Source organism: Eptesicus fuscus, chromosome 3, assembly GCF_027574615.1.
Source record: "Eptesicus fuscus isolate TK198812 chromosome 3, DD_ASM_mEF_20220401, whole genome shotgun sequence".
Lineage (NCBI taxonomy): Eukaryota > Metazoa > Chordata > Mammalia > Chiroptera > Vespertilionidae > Eptesicus > Eptesicus fuscus.
The window spans coordinates 19,421,915-19,443,532 of NC_072475.1; positions in this window are offsets into that span (position 1 = coordinate 19,421,915).

Here is a 21,618-nt window from a genome sequence, read left to right on the forward strand (position 1 = left end):
GCCTGACAGGCAGGGGAAGGGACTGAGAGGTTTGCCATTCCTGCCTACTTGCCGGCCCTGCCCCCGCCACTGTGTGGGGGGGTAACTGGCGGGGCGGGGGCCTTGGCCTGGCACCACCTGTGTCCCCGCCACTGACCCCTGGTTCCGCATTTGCCACTAGGAGATCAGAGCCTGCTGGCTGGGGAAAAGGACCAAGAGGTGGTCAGTGCACCTCATAGTGAGGGCCAAGCGGTCATTCTGGTCATTCTGCCATTAGGGTCAATTTGCATATTACCCTTTTATTATATAGGATGGACTTCCTACACAAATTAAAATGCAGAATTATCAAGCAGGATTAAAAAACAATAAAATCCAACTTATTTAAAATATAAAAACATAGGTAGAATAAAAGTAAATGATTGAAAATATTATATATGCATACCTCATTTTATTGTACTACTTTTTATTGTACTTTGCAAATATTGTGTGTTTTTTCAAATTGAAGGTTTGTGGCAACCTTGTGTGGAGCAAGTCCATAATCACCATTTTTCCCATAGCATTTGCTTACTTTGTGTCTCTGTATCACATTTCGGTAATTCTCCCAATAGTTCAATTTTTTTCATTATTATTATACTAGAGGCCTGGTGCACAGATATGTGCACTGGTGGGGTCCCTCGGCCTGGCCTGTGCCCCCTCACAATCCGGGACCTCTTGGGGGACACCAGACTGCTGGTTTCGGCCTGGTCCCCGCAGGCCAGGCCAAGGGACCCCACTGGTGCATGGATTCGTGCACTGGGCCTCTAGTATGCATATAAGACCTTTGGTTAATCTCTTCCCGCCTTCTCCCCTCCCCCTTCCCTCTGTTCCATGTTTCCATGCCTGTGCATTGAGCATCTGCCCCCTGGTGGTCATAGCTACCAGTAGAACGGTTGAAAGGTCGCTTAGGCTTTTATATATATAGATTTGTTATAATGATCTGTGATCAGTGATTTTTAATGTTACTATTGTAATTGTTTGGTGGCACCACAGTCATGCCCATATAAGACAGTCAACTTAATAAATAAATGTTGTGTGTGTTCGGACTGCTCCACAGACTGGTCATTCTCTCTCTCTCTTCCTTGCACTCCCCTATTTCCTGAGACACAACAATATTGTAATTAGGCCAGTTAATAACCCTACAATGGTCTCTCAGTATCCAAGTGAAATAAAAGAGTTTAATATATCTTACTTTAAATCAAAAGCTAGATGTCTGCATTTGTCATCACTTGCTGTATTCTTAAGATCTATATATCTCTATGCATGCAAATTATACCTTGATAATCTAATTCTACTAAGATTTTTTTTTAACACCTCTATTTGCAAAGAGCACATGGAAGGTATGTGGACAAATAATCTGAATGACATACATGCTCTGACCTCATTTATGGTTATATAAGGAACAAACATTTAAACAACTCCCCATAATGCACTATAAATTAGTGTTGTACAGGTTAAAGACAGAGTGCTTTTGAAGCATGGTAAAAACAAAAAACAAAAAAAAAAAAAAAAAACAACGATCCATTCAATTCAGAGGATGAGTGAAGAGCCATCTTTTATTTCAAAGAAACCTTAAACAGTAATATAAATGGAAATGGAGCCACTTTAAAATGAAGCTAGAGCTGCCCTGCCAGAGGTATATGCCTTTCACATCATAAACCTCAAACCTTGGAATGCTAAAATCAGGGCAAAATAATCTTTGGAATGAACCTGAGCAATCTAGTGCTTTGAAAAATAACTGTTTGCCAAGATAACAAGAAAGCAGTTGTTATGGCTACTGGACTATTGATTACTGGACTGAAATTTAAAGACACTGATTTATAATTGACATCATTATGTTATATTATTTGTACCAATAGAAATACCTTCCATCCATTGATGTAGTTCCCTTTCCCTTTCTCATAAATACCCATTGTCTTTGTCTCCTAATTGGAATATTATTCAGGCTTCTACCTGAATTAACGATTACCAAATAGCTATTCTTATTGAGCTCAATAAATGCTTGTTGCCTATCACTTTGAAAGGCTTTTTTTTAAAAAAATTTAGGTTAAAAAAAAAAACATTTATTGAGCACCTATAATAGATTATGTACTGGAAGTGTAAAAATAAATAATTAAAATATATTTTGTTAATAATAAATAACATGTACTGCATATCTACAATGTGCAGACATTTGCCTTACTATGACATCATCTCACCAGAGCACAGCAGGTAAAAGTCAAGCAGATTTGGGTCCAAGTTCAAGCTTTTTCACTTGCTAGCTATCTAACCTTGAAAACATTACTAAAATACCATAAACTTAAAATTCTCATGTGTAAAACGACTATAATAATTAAAGTCCCTATTTTGTTGTACGTTTGTGAAGATTAACTAAAATAGACAAAACTCAAGATATGGTCCAAGTCCTGAATAATTCAAACAATTTCATTACAGTAAGTTTAATGTCACCGGTGCTATGAGACTACAGAAAAGAAGCAATTTTATCCAAGGAGAAAGATCCCTTAGAAGGATGCTCAATGGGATCTTAAAGAAAAACAGATTTTTAAAGAGAATTAGAAAATACGTAAACTCCAGGCAAACAAAACATCAAACACAATCTCAAAGAAAAAATAATTTTTTAATCATAATTGCTGAAATGTAAAACACAAGACAGATAAGGTATGATAGATTTCAAGGGAACAGGTTTTACAGAAGGCTTTATATTGCATGTTAAGAAGTTTGAGCTTAATTCTGCAGACTCTTAGGAACCCTTGAAGGGTTTAAGGGATAGCTATTTTGCATTTCAGAAACACGGGTAGCTCAATAGAAGTTTTATTTGAGATCAGCAAGGTGTCAGGAAGAGCAGTTAGGAGTTGTCACAAAATGTCAGGCAAAAGATGATAAGGAATGAACTAGGGCAAGTGTACAGGGACAAGGATGATGGGGAAGATCTAAGAAATTCTAAGGAAGGAAAACTGGAAAGGTAAAGGTGAGTGATGAGACATGAGTGAAGATGACCCTCAGATTTGCTCCTTGGGTTATGATACCTGTGATAAGGGAACTAAAAGGAGGAATGAATTTAGTTCAAGGCATGTTAATTCTGAGATACCTGCAGGAATCCCAAGGACACGTCTGTAGCAAGGGTGAATCTGCATATGGAGCTCAGAGGAGAGTTAAGGCAGAGAGATGTGGATTGAAGAATCATCAAATATGAGAAATCAAATGCATTAAAATAGCTGAGATTCTCCGGGGGGTAGAGGGGAGAACAGAAAATACAAACTGTGATGAGCTGAACATAAGCTTAAGACACTAATCAAAACAATTGGAGAATGAGGAAACTAGAAGAAAGGCAGAGAGGACTATATAAAGAAATAGGAAGTTAACAACACAGAAAGAGACCAGAATATTGGCCTTTGAGCAGGGAAAGGGGAAAGTGTATATTAAGTAGAACAAAAGCCTGAAATTCCTATGCTGTCTTAAGAAAATCACACACACATACACACACACACACACACACACACACACACACACACACACACACAATATAGTAGTATGGAGTGTATTAAGAGGTTGGGACCAGCTCAAGGAGGGTCTTGAAATCAAAGCTATTAAGTTCAGGTTTTATTCTTAAGTTTTGGGAAGCCCCTCCCAGCTTTATTGAGATGTAATCCTATATAATAAAAGGCTAATATGCAAATTGACCCTAACGGCAGAATGACCACTCGACCAGTCACTATGAGGTGCACTGACCACCTCGGATCCCTTTCTCCGGCCGGCCAGCAGGTTCTGCTCACCTGATGGCCAATGGGGAAACGGGAGTAGGTGGTAGGGGATGCGGGTGGTACCAGGCCAAGGCCCCTGCCCCGCCAGTCACCCCACACACAGAGAGTGACCCACGGCAGGGGCGAAGCCAGCGAGCAGGCAGGAATGGCCACCTCTCGATCCCTCCCCCAAGCCGGCCAACAGTTAAACTGGGGTGGGTGGCAGGGGACACGGGTGACTCCAGGCCAAGGCCCCCGACCCACAGGTCGCCCCACACACAGAGGGCAACCAGCGGCAGGGATGGGGCCAGCTAATGGGCGGGAACAGCTGACCTCTTGGTCCCTCCCCACAGCCAGCAGGCTCCAATCGCCCAATGGCGAACGGGGAACCGGGTGGGTGGCAGTGGGTGGCGGGGCCAGCTGCCAGCTGCCAGCAGCCAGGGAAGATGGCCATTATCGCAGACCAGGCCTAGGGACTATACCCACGCACGGATTTTGTGTGCCAGGCCTGTAGTTGACAAATAAAAATTGTATATATTTATGGTGTACACATATGAAACCATGTATATGTATACATTGTGAAAGTACTGACATTCCTTTAGGAGAGAAGTTGCATATTCAGCTATTTGTTTCAGAAATAAAACTCTAACCTTTGTGTGAAAGAAAGAGCATTTTGGAAGTAATTGCAAAGTATGGGAGTGGAGGGTGAGAGCCTGCATTAGAGGATGGGGAAGTAAAAATATCTCTAAGTTCTTCTTCTTGGGAGAGTAGGGCGTGATGGGAGTTACCAGTAACTCAGACAGGAAACACCTTAGAAGGACCTGGATAAGGGAGGTGAGAACAGAGGACATCTGTGTCTACATGACTTAGATAAGTCCGTACATCACCTATGTCAACATGACATAGTTCTTTCTTCTGGGAAACTCCCAGAGACAGATAAGAGTGTAAGCCAAGAAATAATTCACCAATTGTTTTAGGAAATGCCTACCGATGCATTTACTAAAGGTAACAGTCTGTTCACCTGAGCAAACAGCCCACATACCAAACAAATGATTGCTTATCAAGACTTTCTTTAGGAGATTCTTGCAGTCTCAATTGGCTTCTAGTTTGAGAGACCACTCTTACACCACTTAGGCCTTGATGCCAAAATTCTGTAAATATTCCACTTCTGATTTCGAGGTCATGTTCTCTCTTACTCAGCCAAGTTTGAGTTAAGTTTTGCTTTATTAACAAATTCCCTGGTGATAATCTGGAGAATTCCATAGAGGGAATATGATGAGTACTGTGTGGGACATGTGACCTGAAAGCTCTATGGGACTTCAGCAGGCACTTGAAAGTTTGCATGGAGAGCTAAACAGTTGATAGAGTTACGCCCTGGCCATTGTGACTCAGTGGTTAGAGGCCGACCTGTGCACCAAAGGGTCTCGGGTTCAATTCTCAGTCAAGGGCATGTACCTGGGTTGCAGGTTCATTCCTAAGCCCAATGGGGAGTGTATAGGAGGCAACCAATTGATGCGCCTCTCTCACATTGATGTTTCTCTCTCTCCCCCTCCCTCCCTCCTTTCCAATTTCTCTAAAAACTCAATGGAAAAAAATATCCTCCAGTGAGGATTTTTTTAAAAAGAGAGTTAAAGATGATATTTGATAAGGCTTTAAGATACCATGCAAATTGATAAAATATGCGTTCAGGGCAAAATGTTGTAAGCTAATCACAATTACATTTTGTGTAACCTCTACCATCACAGTTTATAACCACCTTTTCCCTCGGATGTACCACTGCCAAGCTCATTATCAGCTCCACAGTTGGGCTTATGCCATTTTCCCTACCTGGAATAGTTTTCCCTCCTCCCTGCAGTTTAAATCTCTCAGTGCAGCAGCCTCCTGCAACCCTTGAAGCTTTCCCAAAGGTGCCTTTAATTCCAAGTGTTTGTCCCTCTCTCTATTGCATCACTGGCTCTCCCCATCCATTCACAAGGGGTGTCTTGTACCCCTAAGCACACCAGAATCACTTTAAAGAGAGTGAGCAATTCTTACACTTTGTTATTGCTCCCAGGCCCTAATTTATCTCTGAACTTGTTATAAACCTTCAATGTATATATTTAAATACATTAAACTCAGGGAAGTTAAAAGGAAATTGAAATACATCTGATTTTCAAAAAAAGCAAGTTGTTTAACTAGCAATCAACTAGTTCCGTGGTCGGCAAACTGCGGCTTACGAGCCACATGCGGCTCTTTGGCCCCTTGAGTGTGGCTCTTACACAAAATACCACGGCCTGGGTGAGTCTATTTTGAAGAAGTGGCGTTAGAAGAAGTTTAAGTTTAAAAAATTTGGCTCTCAAAAGAAATTTCAATCGTTGTACTGTTGATATTTGGCTCTGTTGACTAATGAGTTTGTCGACCACTGACCTAGTTAATAAGCCTAAGCTTAATTGATCATTTGCTTGATGCAAATTTAAATAATGAGAGATTAGGAAAGAATGGGAAGGAAATCAGAAAGTTTATTTGAGGTAAGATCTAAAATTCTTTTAAAATGTGTTTCTAAAACATGGATATTAAATATTTTGATCAGAAATATATGTATAGACCTGGAAACATTATGCACCTCCATATATGTCTGAGAAGCTACAGACAAAACTGTTTTTAGTAGTAATCTAGGTGTGGTAAAGGCAGGAGAAATGATTACAGGCTATTTTTCCCTTTATTTTGATCTTATTTATTTCATTAATTTATTCCAGAGCAAACTAATATTTATTGGACAATAGAAAAAGTTGAACAAAATGTTTAAAGTATCAGTGTTCCATGACCAAGTTTTCACATGACACGCTAGAAAGATGCCAACACAAAATTCATCCTTAAAAGGAAATAGTGAAAGACTTATTCTTTTGAACAAGACTCAGTAGTTACGTAGTTCCTTGTTCTGTATATTACACCAGAAGTTTTTTTGCTGAAACTATAAACCCAGATGCAAATTATAATGATGAACTGAATCTACTGACTCTCCTCAAATGCCTTATGGTACCGATACAAACGAGAACATTATTTTTATTGGAGGTCTTGGTGATCAAATAAGGACAAGATTTGAGTTAAAAATTGGAACTTCAGATCTGCAATTTGATGTTCTTACTAATTATTGTATATCCTGCATTATCATTATCGAGTCCTGAGGTAGTTCAGTGAGCAGAGATGGTTTTGGACCTGAGTTGAATGTGCGCATGCTTCCCGTGCTTCCCTTTCGGGGCTGGTCTCACTGGCACAGCTACCCACATCTTTCCGTGTTAGAAACCAGCATGAACAGCGAGTAGCAAATATGAACATGGACACACGATTAAAATGGGAACTTTGCCCTTGAATAGGAATATCTCCCTCAGCATCTCCCTTTCCCACCCAATCACTTTTTTATTCTGAGCTCCTTTTCAAGTTAACATTTATTCTCTAGGAAATATCTTGGATGAGCCTGACGAATTTTGAAGCAGTCTCTATAATCCTTTAATCACTTTAAGAAGCAAACCAATAGAGAGGCATTTGGGAGGAAAAAAAAGAAAACAGAAAATAAGAAGCTCTGGGAACAGAATACATTAGGCTGCCGTCCTGCAGCTGAAAAATCTTTCTACATTCCACACCCCCACCCCTGACGTGTAAGAGCAAAACCACTATTCTGAAGCCACCACATCATACCTGGTTTATCTATTTCTTGACTGACCTGACCATTAACATCAAGTCAATAGAGTAAAGTAATGTGTGTATATAGAAGTTGTCATGTGGATACTGATTCTGTATTTCTTATGATCTCTTTCTGTGCCCTTTATTAATTTTGCTGTACATTTTATTTTAGGGACACAATTGTGTGTGCTTATAAAAAGTGTGTTCCTTAAAGCCATAAATAAAATAGAAATGCAATTAGCAGAAAATTAGAAATAGATATTTATATGGCACTGTGAATTTTTACTCTCTGTTTTATGTCAGTCTAGTTTGCCTCATGGCAAAATAATCCCTAATTAAACTTTACTGCACTATAAATGTTAGCAAAATGGACTGCCTGAGTCAATCAGTGTATAGAAGAAGTTAATCAAATTCAATTCCTTTCCCTAATGAGCTGCTTCATGCACTGCCTGCTCATGCGTCCAGCTCTGAGTGAGGCTGAGCAGGTAATTTGGAGAAGCCCATCGATAGCTACCACAGTCTTCTCACTTTGTCCTGGAAACACTTGGCATTAAGAAGCATGTGATCCACTCATCTGCTGATGGGCACTTAGGCTGTTTCCAAATCTTAGCTATTGTAAACTGTGCTGCTATGAACATAGGGGTGCATGTATCCTTTCTGATTGGTGTTTCTAGTTTCTTGGGATATATTCTTAGAAGTGGTATTACTGGGTCAAATGGCAGTTCCATCTTTAATTTTTTGAGGAGATGCCATACTGTTTTCCACATCAATCAGGCTGGCAGGGGAGTGGTTAGGGGGTGATCAGGCTGGCAGGCAGAAGCGATTAGGGGCAATCAGGAAGGCAGACAGGCGAGTAGTTGGGAGCCAGCAGTCCTGGATTGTGAGAGGGATGTCAGTCGGACATCCCTCGAGGGGTCCCAGATTGGAGAGGGTGCAGGCTGGGTTGAGGGACACCCCCCGCCCCAAGCACAAATTTTGTGCACAGGGACTCTAGTTCAAATATTAAAAAAAGAAGCATATGAACTAGCCAAGGGAGAAATCCACACTCTTGGTAACTTCATAAAAAGTTCAGATATGAAGCGTCTGATTTTAAGTACATGATAACATAAAATAATTGTGTGCCAGTGAAAAATCAGCAAACTAAAAATAAGACATTACAGGACATTCTGGAGATTCCATGTAAACATTTTGTATACCCTAACTACACTTGGTCATCCCAGCCCTTTTAACTGTCTATTCAGGCAACAGTTAGAAAATAAGCTTTTGATTCTAAGTCTGGCTCTGCTGCTTACAAAGTGTGACCTTAGGCAAGAATTTAACATCTCCATGCCTCAGTTTCCTTATCTCTAAAGTGGGAGTAGCAATACTCATAAAAGCATTTTTAGAAGTTCAAACAAGTATTAAAACAGACAAATAGACATGATACATATTCACCAGTTTGTTTGCTGCGGCTTGGATATGATATGCTGATATGTAGGCTATGAGATGATGGTGACAGTGCCTTCCGCACTTCATAATGATACTGAAACTCTTCTTAAACAGTGAGGTTTGAAGCTGGGAATAAAAAAATAAGTAATAAAAAACCCTCTCTAAAAGACACACACACACACACACACACACACACACACAACACACACATACATACACACACCAAAACAGGCAGAAAGGACCACTACTAGTTCAAAGATTAAAGCCATGCATTCCAAGAATCCCCCGAGAAACTCCAGAGAAGTTCTCCAGGACTCCACGGGAAGTCATCCAAGAGCAGGGGCTGTCCGAAAGCAAATAATCAAGGGTATTAGAGACTGTAGGTGAGTGGGATGGCAAGGCACCACTGGTTTGGCAAAACCCCACTCACTTCCCATAATGAAATACCTGGGCCATTTATCCCCAGGCCCCAAACAGGAGGTCCTTTCTGAAGGAGCATTGGCTTGGTGGTAAGGAGGGGAGATACTTCTTTCGTGGGTGCTTGAGAGAGAATAGCAGGGCAGAGCCCAAGATAATTCTATATCTCTGAACTACAAAAAGAAAAAAGGAATATCACCTTCTAAAAGTGAAATAAATACAAACATAAATTCACATACAGAACAAAATCCAACTAATGAAACACATAAGTGGCTGTTCTCCCAAGTTTAAGAAACTGAAAGCAGAACTCTCAGCCTTTGTCACACTCTTGAAGGATAAGCCACTCCACAAAACATTGGGGAGAAATATTAGCTTTTGTGAATTATTTCATGGGGAAACCAAAAAAACACACACACATAATTACACATCTCATAGAAATAACAATCATGTATTATATTTAACTGTTCTATCCCCTTCCTTTCTTTTCTGGCTTCAAAACATCAAATTTTCTCTTTTTCTTTATTACTAGAGGCCAGATGCACGAAGATTCATGCAAGAATGGGCCTTCCTTCCCCTGGCTGCCAGCACCGCCTTCGCTCTGGCCGGAGCTGCCTTTCTACCTTTGCATGCTGCCCAGAGACCCGGAGTGACTGGGGTGGTGCAGAACACCTGCGTCGTTGCCATGGCGATGATGCAAGCGTCCCGCTCTGCCCCTGGCCACTTGGGCCTGTGTATGCAAATTAACCCACCATCTTTGTTGGGTTAATTTGCATACTCACTCCTGACTGGCTGGTGGGCATCATGAAGGTATGGTCAATTAGCATGTTACTCTTGTATTAGGTAGAAGAAGATACCTGTGCTTCTAGGGTGCTTATTGATTCCAACATGTTCTTTCTTCTTACTTGCTGTTTAAGTAACTGTACTTATCAATATATTTTAGTTTAAGCAACCAAGCACACAAGGTATCCCAAATTTTATAACCCTGTAATTAATTATATCTCTTTACCTACAAATCCTTTTGTAAAACTTATTCTACATATAATTTAATTAAACAATTTCCCTTTGGATCACAACTAACCATCACTCTTATACATTGCATGTCTTCCAATTATTTATTTATTTTCCTATAAAATGAGTCCACATTTGCCTTTCCAACACTGCTCTCTTCTCTGTGATATTACCCATTACCACCCAGGCTAATTTTATTCAAATTCATTTAACCATGCATTCTGTATTTTGTAAGATTCTTGTAAAAGGGGGTGTAATACAAATTGGATCCCCATATGGCAAGAATAAAATAAGTGGTTCGAGTTTATATGATTACTCCCGGTAAATCTTCACTCCCTATGGTCCAATTAACATGTACCTAATCCTAAAATGCCTTCCATTTCACCTGTCATGCAGTTGTGCGCTGAGTAAAAAAAAAATAAAATTGAAGGATTTTCCAGAATTCCAAGAAATTACACTGCATGGAATCCATTGTAATAAATAAATCAATAATGCCAATATATCTTAATCAAATTAGAACTTTCTGAATGGCAGTTGGAAAAGTTAATTTCCTTGAGAGGTCAAATGGCATTTTCTAGGGCTTGAAATTTCCAGACCAGCCTCAGCAATTCCACTATAAGGACAGAAACAAGAAACCTAATTAATTTGTCTTGGCTAATTAAACTTACCTGTGACGAGTGCCACAGCTGCTTGTTTGTAAATTAGAAATGTTAATTATATGAGAATATTCAGTGTTAACATGCTTAGGAAGTCTATTATACAGCCATGTTTTAAAAGGCTTGACTCAAAGTCACTTTGAACTGACAAGTTCTAACTATTCTGCTGGAATGTCAATGAATCTTGAATGTCTAAGCCCAGAGCAGTTACCTACTTACCTTCTATTACCTACTTTGAGCCTGAAATGTCAGCTGTAGTTTTCATACATTATACATTATTTTGAAAAATGCACAAAATATAGAACATTAGAAATATATGCCAAAAAATGGTAGGCAAAAAAATCATGAGCAGGATACATTTAAATTAATACCAGAAAGACTATACTGATAGACGTATAACTTACAAAATTTAATTCTATACTTTCCATTTTAGAATGAAAAGGAGACCTTTTAATATTTCTAAAAGACACTGTTGATTTCTTCTCAAGATCTATTCCTCTCTCCTCCTTATTCCCCAAACTCTCCTTTATTTAGGAAGCTAAGTTGATTTTGGCTAAATTCTGATTAGTCTAAGCCAGTCATGTAATCTTATTCTCCCTGCTAGTAGATTTCTACTAGTACTTGTTTCTAGGAATGCACCTAACCTGGTTTGGGTGAATGACATGGTAGGAGTAACTGGTGGCCCACTAAGAGATGTTTCTTTGAAATTAACAAGAATACACTGAGGGAGATTGGCATGTTTTATTCTGCTGAACGTTACTCCATAAAGATTTGAATCTTGGTGCTACTATAACCATCTAACAGCCATGAGCAAGGCTAGTCTGATAACAAGCTTGACATTGAATGTGGCAGAGCTGAGAAAAATGAGAAGTGATGAATGCCACAAATGTCATGGAGCTGATGAATTCATCATTCTCTAAACCAAACTATGTCATATCGCTTGTTAACTGAAAGTATACATGTACTGATGCTTTAGTAATTGGAGATTGTGTTGCAGGTAACGCTCATTGTCAATGAGAAAAACTATCAATTCTTTAGGAGAAGCAAAGTTTCTCTAGTAATTAACAGGCAATTTGCTTAAGAACATTGTTGAATTGAGACTAAAGACTAGTTACTATAAAAATATTATAAATATTATGGTTCATATTGAGCTGCAATAACTTATCTGCTGTTTTTCTCTTTATAATTCATCCAATAAAAGTAGAATTTATCTTAACCTTGCTCATCGGTCAAGATTGTTCCAGTCAATTAGCATTGACAGAGTGCATACTTAGTATCAGATGCCATGCCTGGTACTGGAGACACAAAGTTGAACAGGACATGGCCCCTGACTTCAAGAAGCTCAAAGTCATGTAATTCTTACAATCTGTCTGCTAGAGATTGATGGGTACTTAACGGTGGACAATCATAATGAGAACAGAAAGTGGAAAAAACGTATCAGTAATTATTAATCAATAGTAATTGAAGCAAAGGGGAGTTGATTCTTATAATTGGTGTGAGACATTCATTTTAAGTAATGAAGCTAATACTCAGAGATTGCATGCACAGAACACCAAGACAACGGGCTGATTTGATCACTTGAACAAGAAACTGTTCAAATGTGATGGTTTTAATGCTCTGTCATTTGTATTCACATTTGTGGATTGAAATAATGTTCAATTTGACAAATAAATGTTCATTGTATACTATATTGAGACCATATCATATGGGATTGGGGATGGAAGAAGAGTAAGAGAAGATAAAGGAGAAACACAAAACTGAAAGAGAAATGTCTGAGGGCTCCTGAAATTTATAAAGCAGTGGGAGGGATTATCACATAAACAGCTAATTTTAATAGAAGACCAAATCAAAGGAGAAAAGAACAAAATTGTAAAACAAAAAAATGTGGGAAAAGTTTTATGTGATACATAACATTTTGTCTAAGGTATTAAAAGAAGAGTATGATTTTATTACAGGTTAAATAGGAGAAATTCATCCATCACCACAAATATTCTTACAGCTTTATGCTTTAATCTTACACTCTTCTAAATCTAGGCTTTGCCATCATTCTTGGCAGACATTATCCTGTTCCACTGATTGGGTCTTGAATTTATGGCACTTAAGTACTTCTATGGTTATCAGGAAGGAAGTTGCTTTTAATATCAAATTTTCTAGGTTGTAATGGGATTTGGGGAAAATCCACCAGTCATGAGGGTTATTTGATTCTAAATTTATATCAGTTTATAGACACTTAGATCACAAACTCATTCTATATAACTCAAAAAAAATAGAATCCATACATCAAATGTTATAGCTGAACGGTACACAAACCAGCATATAATCCAGCATGTTAAGGGAATTGCTGAAGGTCACATTGGGAATTTGGCAGAAGAAATGGTGCTAGAAATTGGGAGTACAGTAGACCACATTGTTAGAGCATCTGTACATCATACTACCTTCCTTCATTTGTTTGGATTCACTTTTGGTTAAAGAATTGCCCATCATCACAACACCTGGCTCCACAGGAAAAATTGTTTGGGTGCTTTTACTGACATTCTATATCTAGAAATTATTGTTGATGTGATTAGGCAGGAGCTCAAGTCTTTCACTGGAAACTTTCCACATAAGCCCAAAAATGTTTTTAACAGTACCCCTGTTGTCTTTTTCCAACCACAACTTATGTATATTTTTCTGTCAAAAGGAATATGTTTTATGTACAAATTAGCATCTGCCTTGTTCATGCTGAATCTATGTAATCAGTATAATAATGAGAGAAATGACTCATAATTTTTGCCTTATGTGTTTTTTTTCAATTTGATAAATTAAAAAGCAATGCCAAATTGCAGTTATGAAGACACAGCTGAGAAGTCTGTCTAACTGCGCAGCCTTGTCTAGTCTTTATGGGAAGAAAAGGCACATCTGTTTCTTTTGTAAGCTTGTTTGAGGGATGATGACACTCAGGAGAGAAACACCAATCCAGGAATTCATGTATTTTATGAACCAAACCAAAAAAAAAAAGAAAAAGAAAAGAAACACCAATCAGCATGTCCTTGGAAAAAAATGATTTTTACTTTCTGCAATCTGTGTTGTATTCTTGGGGGGGTGAGGGGTGAACCAAATGATCCTAATTTCAAACTATTTAGCCCATTTTCTGATTAATTAACATGCTCAAATATTAACAGTATCTCAAGGGTATTCATCTGATAACCACATTTAATGTTTATAATTCTCACTTAATTTTAGCATGCAGTAAAAACATTTATGTCCTAATATGTTAAATCACAGTACTGATGTGGAGAAAATCCATTAGCAGATGATTTTGTAGCTAAGGGTAGAATTACAATAGTTTCCATAAATATTATGTGATCATTTTTATTGCTAGGCATTACAGACCAGTGACAGAAGGTAGATAAACCTGTAGTAGGAAGTATAGTAAGAGGCCAGAAAAATACACTGTCAGTAGAGAGCTTTGAAAACACAAAAACTAAATAAGTCAGGATGCTAAAGTCAGAAGTAATATCTCTTATAAATTATATGAACTATTCTAATTAATTCTTACACTTTAATGCTCTAATATACCATGAATGATTTAAAATTTTACATGTTCAAGTGGAACTACAATTTGTTCTTTGAATGAGTAAACTGTCTGACCCGATTGTGAAAAATAATTTATTGCAGTCTTGAGCTGCATTACTGAGAGTATAATATCCAGATCAAAGGAGATCAAAAGTATCAAAGCCTATCAGGACAGCCAAAGCTCTTCTTTAAAGGAGCATGCCAGCTAATAAAGGTTAAAGGAATAAAATTAGAAATGTTGCAACTGCTAATGTCATAACTGATGAAAGCAAGATCATCAGTGGATGCTAAAGCCATAGGTATAAATTGTTGGAGAACAGGATACTCATACAGTCTTAAAGTAGCAACCCACAATTTGTTGATTAATTACAAAGGTGAAAACTAACTTTTATAATGGAGGGTCTGGAAACATCATCTTAACCAAATGGGCAAAATGTTTGCCACCTATAACAAAAGGATACCATGTACCCCGTAATGTGACAGAGTGACATTACACATTACTTATATAGTATTCTTTTTAAAATATTTAACCTGAATCTAATAATGAAAAATTCAATCAGACCAATCCAGATTGTGGAACATTCTGTCAGACAAGAGACAGAATTCTTCAAAAAGGCCAATATGATCAAAGAAAAAGAAAGGTGAGGGGACTTTAAAAAGATTAAGGAGACATAACCACCAAATACAAATCATGATCCTTGACTGGATCGTGAGACAGGGAAAAGAAAAAGAAACATCTATAAAGAACAACTGGGGGACAATTAAGGGTGTTTGAATTTGACTACATATTATCATTATTATGTCATAATTATTGGATGTGTTGATGGTAGAGTGGTTACATGGGTCGATGTCTTTGTTCTTACAAAATACTAGTATATGCTCATGTATATAAGGTCAAGGTGTTATACCAGCGACTTAATGTCAAAGTTTTAGTCAAAAATCCATACACATATATGGAGAGAAATAAAGCACATGTGGCGATATATTAAAAATTTGTGAATGCATGTGAACAGTATGGAGGTGTTCGATGTAGTATTCCTTCAACATTTCTCTAAGGTTAATATTTTCTTTTAAAAATTAGGATAAAAAGAGTACATGAGGAGTACTGAGTTCAATTCCTTGATACCACATTTTAAAGGAAATGTCTGTGACTCAGAGAAAGGTGAGAGGATCAAATATCAAGACAGTAAGGGGAGGAAGAAATAATGTCATGGGAAATTGGGAATTGTTCCCATGAAGGGGTCCCAGATTGGAGAGGGTACAGGCTGGGCTGAGGGACAACCCCCCTCCGTGCATGAATTTCGTGCACCGGGCCTCTAGTATATGTATGTGTGTGTGTATATATATATACACTGAGTGGCCAGATTATTATGATCTCTGAACACATAATAATATATATATATTAGAGGCCCGGTGCATGAATTCATACATGGGTGAGGTCTGGCCAGTCTGGCCAGTGGGGAGGGGACATGGGCAGTTGGCTGGCCTGCCTGCTGGTCGAACTCTTGGTCGAGGGGACAATTTGCATATTAGCCTCTTATTATATAGGATATACACTGAGTGGCCAGATTATTATGCATTCAGAGATCCTAATAATCTGGCCACTCAGTGTATACACACACACACACACACACACACACACACACACACACACACACACAATAATAAAAGCATAAAATGCAAATCAACTGAATGGTCAAACAACAGAATGACCATCCGGATAACTTTCTGGATGAAGCCCAGGCTGCAGCTGCCACAGAATGTGGAACTATGATCATTTATGGCTCTAAGGCTTTGCTTTATTATTGTTTATCAGGAAGATTTAACTCAAAATCACCTATAAAACAACGTGATTTATTATCAGACACAGCAAGAAATCAGAGTTAATTCCTGTTGGTGTTCCAGCAGGGGCCTCAAAGGCCTACTCTTTTTTTTTTTTTTTTAATATATTTTATTGATTTTTTACAGAGAGGAAGGGAGAGGGTCAGATAGTTAGAAACATTGATCAGTTGCCTCCTGCACACCCCCAACTGGGGATGTGCCCGCAACCAAGGAACATGCCCCTGACCAGAATTGAACCTGGGACCCTTCAGTCTGCAGGCCAACGCTCCATCCACTGAGCCAAACCAGTTGGGGCGCAAAGGCCTACTCTTGCATGAATTTCGTACATCAGGCCTCTAGCACAGATATATTTGAAGAGCAGCACACTCATGTGTCAGGCATTTCGCTGAGCACTAGGATTCCAGGAGTGACAAGAACAGTGAGGTCCCTGCCCTCATGGCTTTTCAGCTCAGCCCACAGCTTCAGGAAACAATGAGAACCAAGAAAACAAGTTTTCTATTCATTTTACGGGACTGTTCTCCTGTGGTTAAGGAAGAACCACAAAGATTATCCTGAAAAGCCAGATTTTATTTGTGAAAATATTTATAAAGCAATGTTTTATCCTATTAATAGCTAAGCACATATCCCAATGTACCATATTTTAGGAAGAGAAACACCATTACTATTTACTTTTAATTTATCATGCCCATTTTTTATTACTTGCTATGTGCATATCTTCTAAATTTATATCAATATGAATTAATGTGGGTTTAATAATTCCTTTATAATTTTGCAATATGTATATACTCTGTGATAAATGAATGTTCCCTGCAAAAGTAAAATTGATCGTTACTTTCTGCAATTATATGTTCAAAAACCAAGTACATGTTGAAGGCTGGTAAACTGAAACACTAGGCTTTTTTCAATGGCTTTGTCAATACACTGGCTGTATAAGAAGGGTTTTTAGTGGATCTTGTCCAGGATCTGCATAAAGTTGGAGCAAATCTGTTGTTCAGAGGGCTCTGAGCCAGAGGAGGTGGTCCTTGTGGACCAAACAGGTAGGACAGTTTTTAGGAAGACTTTGATACTAAGAGAGGGAGTTTCAAACTCTGTGTAGAGGAAGAGCGGAGAGAAAGATGGCAAAGAAGCCCTGAGCATGTTAGAACCAAAGATCATGGGGAAACTAAAAATGATTCGAATGGAACAAAATCATGTAGGAGTAGTTCAGGATTAAAGCTCTGAAGGTTTAGAAACAGGCCTTTGCATGAATGAATTTATTTAGTAAGCCTGACAGCGTAAGGGAAACAGTCAGAGAAACCAAACCATCCTTTTATGCCAAACTTAATTTCTATACACTTCCAGAGAGGCCAAACACATACTTAGAAACTTAGCAAAATATATATTTGGCATTCACATTTAGACCAGGGCATCTTGTATTTTCCCACAAAATCAAACTGGTTTCTTCAAGTCTGTATTGGCATCTTATGTTTGTGAGACTTGGCCCTGGCCCTCTATTCTCATGAAAAGTGTTGCTTATTCACCCTTAACTACTCGGTTAGTTCAATACTATAGGGATCCCCAGAAACAGTGGCCACTTCTGTAACGTAAGTGATCAGAATGTGGAACTATGATCATTTATGGCTCTAAGGCTTTGCTTTATTATTGTTTATCAGTTAGGATGATTTAACTCAAAATCACCTATAAAACAATGTGATTTATTATCAGACACAGCAAGAAATCAGAGTTAGTTCCTGTTGGTATTCCAAGATCGGTTCATTTTTGGCTCAATTCTCCAAGAAATGGCTTTTCCTCCTCAAATCTGTCTCCTGTGGTGGCAAACAGTATAACAATGGAATAAAAATTCAGTACCTTTTTGCCATGAGTAAAAGATATACCTTTCATATTGTCCCTAATACTTTAGATAGAATTTAAGGCAGTAAAGTCTGAAAGATGGAAAAGAGAAAAAGTAAAAGTAGTACCATCCTTTGAGGGCCAAGCACTGTACTGAAATATTAATACATTGCCTCATTTTTCCTTATAACCAGCCTATATGGTAACAATAATGACCCTAATTTTACAGTTGCAGAAACAGGCCTAAAAAGTAAAAAACTCATGATGACAAATCTCTTAAGGAAAAGAGCTGGGCTTTGCACCTGGCTGGCTGATTCTTTGACACTGGTTCTAATCACAAGCAATACCAAAGATGGAAATTAGAAGTCAAGAAGGCTGGCTTCCACCAAAAGCAAATCTCCCCACCCAGGGTGTATGTGGCTCATTTGGGACACTAGGCACTCTGATATCCTTAGGTGAACCTGAGGCATTCTCTGGGCGCCATGCATTTCCCTTTGCAGTCAGCTTGTCAGTCAGCATCGTGAGCGCAATCTTTCCATTCAGTCCAGTGCGTTGCCAAGCACAGCCTGGAACAGACTAGACTGGAGGAGACTGAATTATGCATCAAGCTCCTCAGCCTGTGGACTTTCAGATAACGTGTGTCTGCCAGGAGAGCTCTGTGTTCTGTCACTTATTTGTTCATGCTGGAACCACACAAGGTGAGTGCCCTACAATGCAGGCTGCAAAACAACAGATGATGCTATGCTGTGTTGGTCACTGTGGAAACCTGACTTCTGAGAGCATAAAGCCTACTGTTAGCACTGCTATGTGAATACGCTTCCAACAGTAACTATCTTTCCCTATAGAGGTCTGATTTCCCCAAATTAATTAAAGAATCCCAATTTTTAACATACCAATTTTCCAACATGTAGGATGTTTAACATATTTTTGAATGGTGGTTGGTATACAGAATAAAGAACCTCTAAATATGCCCACATCCAGCCCGGCCAGTGTGGCTCAGTGGTTGAGCATCAACCTATGAACTAAGAGGTCATGGTTTGATTCCCGGTCAGGGTACATGCCCACGTTGTGGGCTCTATCTCCAGTTGGGGGCATGCAGGAGGCAGTCGATCAACAATTCTCTCTCATCATTGATGTTTCTATCTAGCTCTCACTCTCCCTTCCTCTCTCTGAAATCAGTAAAAATATCCTATCTAATAAAAGAGTAATATGCAAATTGACTGTCACTCCAACACACAAGATGGCTGCCCCCATTTGGTCAAAGATGGCTGCCACAAGATGGCCTGCAGGGGAGGGCAGTTAGGGGTGACCAGGCCAGCAGGGGAGGGCAGTTAGGGATTACCAGGCCAGCAGAGGAGGGTAGTTGGGTGTGACCAGGCTGGCAGAGGAGGGCAGTTGAGGGAGACCAGGCCAGCAGGGGAGGGCAGTTGGGGGAGACCAGGCCGGCAGGGGAGGGCAGTTGGGGGGGACCAGGCCTTCAGGAGAGGACAGTTGGGTGGGGGGACCAGGTCTTCAGGGGAGGGCAGTTGGGGGCGACCAGGCTGGCAGGGGAGGGCAGTTAGGGGCAATCAGGCCGGCAGGGGAGCAGTTAGGCATAAATCAGGCTAGCAGGGGAGTCGTTAGGGGGTGATCAGGCTGGCAGGCAGAAGCAGTTAGGGGCAATCAGGCAGGCAGGCAGGCTAGCGGTTGGGAGCCAACAGTCCTGGGTGGAATTGGGCCTAAAGGGGCAGTCAGATATCCCTCAAGGAGTCCCAGATTGGAGAGGGTGCAGGCTGGGCTGAGGGATATACCACCACCACCCCATGCACGAATTTCATGCACTGGGCCTCTAGTATTTAATTTAAAAAAAATGTCCATGTCCTAACTTCCAGAACCTGTGAATATGTCACCGTATATGGCAAAGGAGAATTAAGGCTACAGATTGAATCAAAGTTGCTAGTCAGCTGACCTTAAAATGGATTGCCTGGTTGGGTGGACCCAGTGTAATCAAAGGGTCCTTCCATGTGGAAGAGGAAGAGAGAGGTCAGAGTGATGTGATAGGGAAAGGACTCATCTCACAGTGGCTGGCTTTGAAGAGGGAGGACAAAGACCACCAGCCATGAAACCAGGGTGGCTTCTTAAAAGTTCAAGGAAATAGATTCGCCCCTATGGCCTCCAGGAGAAACACGGCTCTGCCAATACCTTGTTTGACACCAGTGAGACCCCAATACCTTATTTGACACCATCGATACCTCTGTCAGACTTCTCCAGCCTACAGAACTGTAAGACAACAAAATTGTGTGGTTTTAAGCCATTGAGTTTGTAGTCATTTGCATAGTAGCCATAGGGAAATAATACATGGCTAAAAGATTGTTTTCCAAAACAAGATAAACTACTGAGTGAGTACTTGAAGACCTGTGACTTTGTGAATTTAAAAGTTGTGCCTGGGCCAATCGGCATCACAGCGAGAAACTGGTATATGTGTACCAAAGGTGAGAATGGTGACAGCACAGCCCTGGGACTGAATAGCACTTGGAAGCTGATTGAAGGTGTAAGAGCAGGGAAATGTCAACATGAATGTGGGTTAGTTATATATAAAGTATATAAATAATGAATATGGGTTTCAGGGGGTTGTGTGCTTATGAGACAAAAAAAAATATGGCATACCACCAAAGGGAAAATATATTTTTTTAGTATTTGTGCAAACTTTTACTCTATTTACCATGTTATATAGAAAATATTGTAATATTTACTTCCAAGCTTCTTGGGGAGTATTTTATAATTCATAATGTAAAGCTAAAGAGACTGACACAAAATTGAGTGTATCCTAAAGTGCTAAAATTAAACTAATATTAAATTATTTTTCAGTTAGCCAATAAACAATTTTTGAGTACCTATCACATTTAACATACTGACCTTCTATGTAATGCAGTATAAACATGTTTCTTCCACTTCTCAAAATTTAATAATTTAGAATATATATGTATATTATATATATATATATATATATATATATATATATATATATATTCCTATAGATATATAGACACACACACATACAAATAATTATATCATAAGATAAAAGGTGGGAAGAGAAATATAAAAGATACAGATCAAGAGCCATTGCATTATAATGCAATGAACAACTATATTCACTATATATAGCCTATTTCAAAGACAATTTCTAATCCTCACTTTGCAGCTAGGTACTAAATTTGTTCCCTATTTTAAGATAGGAAAATCAGACTCAGAATACTCAAGGCCAAAAGGCTCGATAGTGTCTCTGATAAATTGCGTAAAGTTAGAAAAGTTGGTTTAGATGGCCACAGCTATGTACCTGGTACTATTTGCAATGTTTTAAATCCACATGTTATTCCCATTTTACAGGTGAGGGAACAGAGGCACAGAGAGTTTAAGTATCCTCCCCTAAGTTACGCACGTAGTAAGTGGCAAGATTAGGGTTCTATGGTCCATTGTTTATCCACTAT